Source organism: Bubalus kerabau, chromosome 10, assembly GCF_029407905.1.
Source record: "Bubalus kerabau isolate K-KA32 ecotype Philippines breed swamp buffalo chromosome 10, PCC_UOA_SB_1v2, whole genome shotgun sequence".
Classification (NCBI taxonomy): domain Eukaryota; kingdom Metazoa; phylum Chordata; class Mammalia; order Artiodactyla; family Bovidae; genus Bubalus; species Bubalus kerabau.
The window spans coordinates 78,246,053-78,249,716 of record NC_073633.1 but is presented as its reverse complement, the minus strand read 5'-3'; the positions used below and the strand labels follow the sequence as shown (position 1 = coordinate 78,249,716).

Genomic DNA, 3,664 nt, shown 5'->3' with positions numbered 1-3,664 from the left:
TACATTTTTTATTACCTTGGAGCAACCCCACTTTTCCTAATCCTTGTACCTCTCTCGGCCTCAGAGAGAATACCCTGAACCAAGGGCAGATCTCAGATACTTCTGACAGTTTTGTTTATGTCAAAAATAATGAAAGATGACAGGCTATCGCATTTAGACTTGTAACATGATCATTTGCTTTAGGACTCCCTGCTAGGATTAATTTGGAGACAGGGAAGAAGGAGGAGAATGAGAAAGAGGAAGAAGTCAGGGGAGGGAGGAGGACACTCCCCGAAAAAGCAAGGGATAGGGATGGGCCACCTGGTAGGTGCTTTTTTTTTTTCAGCTCAAGGGGCAGGAGAAAATTGAGCAAATCTCTGTATGTGGGTTTTTACTTAATGTCTCTTATGTTCTCAATGCTTATTTTGTAGGAGAGCATTACACTGAGAAACAATAGCAACCATCAGTGATAATGCCTCGGGTGTGGAAGGAACTGGTGAGCGAGACCATTGTCTCCGGGGTGCTCATCACCACCGCTATCACCAAGCCTACCATCATCGCTGCCATCACCAGCGCCGCTACCTCCATCATCAGTACCACCTCTTCCACTCTCACCACCACCCCGCCAGTAAGGAAGCATAATTTCTTTTGGGTAAACTTGTATACCCCTCAAACAGTTACTTGCCCTCTTCCTTTCAATCCAAACTAATTAAACTACAGACTTCAACTTTTCTGTTTTGCAAGGATCCCTTCTCATCCTCAAGCAAAAGCCCTGACCTACCAAATGGGAAAAATGAACCTCAAGGAGATAGCTTCTTTTGTGAAATATGCCTCAGACGTGGGGTTGATAGTTGAAAGAAGCCAAAATAACACAGTAAGCAAGGACCTTCTCTCCCAGATGGATGTGGGGAACAAGATTTTCTGCTAACACAGCTGGATACAGAGACAAAACACTTAAAACTTTAAGCCTCGCATAGAAATTAGCATGCAAAGACTTCTTTTGAAAGAGATACAAAGGCAACGGATTAAGAATCCAAGAAAGGAGGTTTCATATCAAAGGCTGATGCCCAGCAACTGGCTTCCTGAGATACTGGATTGAAAGGTGTTTTGTTTGTTTGTTTTTTAGGTTCAACAAGAGAAAGGAATTCAAGCATCACATACATGTAGTGCTTAGCTGTTAACTGTATGGCCCTGGCGGTGAAAGGAGGGGAGGGCAGCCAGAAGAAAAGTGGAGACCTTCCACTAGTACTTATTTACTACCTCCATTCCTCACCACACCCCCTCCCAGACAGCCCGTGAGTCTGATAATTCCACATTTACATGTGATCACATCCTAATGCACCACCCTCACAGGCTTGGTACCAGGAAATCCACTGGTTCACATTCCCAAACCATACAAAGCCGGAAGTGACCTGAATAGAGGTTTTCAACACCACCAGGATGCGCCCTGCTTCTCTTCGCTGGCTGCTTTGCTCTCCCAAACCCACTTTCCCCACACCACTGGCTATGAGTACTGAAAGCATTAGCATCACGCTAACGGGGCAGAGGGGAAAGACTCTTCCTCTTTCCCCACACCATTAGTTTGGAAAAAAAAAAGTCCTAGGGGAAGGACTCAAATTGCCTTAGCTTGAATCATGGGCACATTTCTGCATCAATCACTGGGTATGGAGGTGGGCCTCAGTGACTGGCCCAGCTCATGGCAGATGCCCACCCTCAACCCATGATTATGGTCAGATAAGTGAAATCCCATAAGAACAAAGCTGCTCTAATTCAAGCCCTATGATTGTTGGGTCAAAGGGAGGTGGAGGGGAGGAGAGATTGGTCCCCCCAAAGAAGAATAAGTAGAACAGGTATAGCTGATGGGGCAAATGGTATAAGTAACATGGCCACTTCAATGGGGCCTATTACAGAAGTGATTTGAAAAAGCCATAGAGTGCTATAACTCAAATATGCAAATATTTTATTATAAAAATATTAATATAGTAATACATTAATAGTATTATGAAAAATATTATTTTCAGCCCTGAAGACCATGCCAGTTCCAGAGACAGTGTAACAGAGATGTTGATGAGCACTAGTATGAAAGTACAAAATAATCAAATAGTGGGGGAAGGAAGATGCTTAAAATACAGATTCCTGGTCCCATCCCCAGAGATTCTATTCCATTTGGTGCCCAGGAATTTACATTTTTCAAAGCCCCTTCCCAAGAGTAATTTGGACAGATCGGGTTCACAGAGCAGACTTTGTGAAACACTGGTCCAGCTTTTATTTGACATCAAAATCCAAGGTGAGACTCATGGCCAGGTTCTAAGGAGAATGGGAGTGGGCACAGCAAGAAAATTTCATCTGTTTCCAGCTGTCCAAGTCATTTTCTACTGTTTTCAGTTGTGGGTTGAAATAAACTACCCTCTCTTTCCCAATACCTCAGTTCTAAAGTCTTTTCATCAGAGTCTCAAAAGCCCCATGCCTCCAGCGTCCAGCTAAGTCTATTGCCCCTTGCTTTCTCCTGAGAGTGGATACTATGGCACTCCACCCAATTTTCCTTCAGGGCTAAGGTCTCATCCCCCACCCTCTCCCATCCCTACATCCCCCCCAGATGCTGAGGGTATAGCCGGTGAAGGCTGTCAGCTGAGCCCCTTTCCAAGACCTACCCTTAGATTACAGCTTGTCTAAAGTCACATCCCTGGCAGCAACCTGCGCTCAGTGACAGATTCATGGAGGATATAAAGACACCCCCTCCTCTGAGAAGGGCGAGTCTGAAGGGTTATTTTAGCTTTCTATGGGATTAGCTGAGTCTCAGTGGTAACTACACTCATCATTACAGTCTAAGCCTCCATCTGCTCAGTCCTGCTCCTTCTACCCACCCTCCACTCCACCCCTTAATGTTGACCCTCAGTGAAGTGAAAGTCGTTCAGTCGTGTCTGACTCTTTGCCACCCATGGACTATACAGTCCATGGAATTCTCCAGGCCAGAATATTGGAGTGGGTAGCCTTTCCCTTCTCCAGGGGATCTTCCCAACCCAGGGATCGAAACCAGATCTCTCACATCGCAGGCGGATTCTTCACCAGCAGAGCCGCAAGGGAAGTCCAGACCCTCGGAACTCTCTGCATTGTCCAAACTTCCTCCAAGCAATGTCCATCTCAGGGTCTCTATTCCTGGGAACCTGAACTAGAACCCCCTCCAACCCGAGCCCCCCATCCTCCAAAACACTGCGCTTCTTCCTCTTATTAAACCCATTCCTGTTTTCAAGCAACAAGCAAGTTTAGCCACAAAGATGATGGGTTAATCTAGGAAGCTACAGGTAACAAATGTGCAGTTCACAAAAGCTACCTAGAGAGAGATAGAGACTTCAGGGAAGATGTACAGGTAAGAAAAAGGTGATCCAAGCCAGTCAAATCACCTCAAAGTTTAGGTCCTATCCAAGTGGGAGTGGCCACTCTCCTAGGAGACCACAGGAGGCAGTGCAGGCCAGGGGTGACTGAGTGAGTGAGTGAGTGATTTGAGTGAGTGTGTGAGTGCATGTGTGTTTGTGTGTGTGTGTGTGTGTAAAGGCAGGGAGCTTGTTCTTTCCTGGAAAGGACAGGGAGAGAACGGGCCTTGGGGAACTGAGGATAGGCCAAGAACAAACTAACTCAGCTCTGAGAGGAAAGGCGATGTACAGATGGGACATTAGCAAGGATTCTG

At 46.0% G+C, this 3,664-nt stretch overlaps 1 long non-coding RNA gene across 1 annotated transcript; it reads left to right on the top strand.

Annotated features, from left to right (window-relative positions):
• Positions 1–204: 204 nt before the first annotated feature.
• Positions 205–1,743, top strand: LOC129620635 (uncharacterized). The gene is made up of 3 exons (XR_008698619.1): positions 205–303; positions 411–607; positions 724–1,743. It is a non-coding gene; the product is annotated as an uncharacterized LOC129620635 (long non-coding RNA).
• The last annotated feature ends 1,921 nt before the right edge of the window (positions 1,744–3,664 follow it).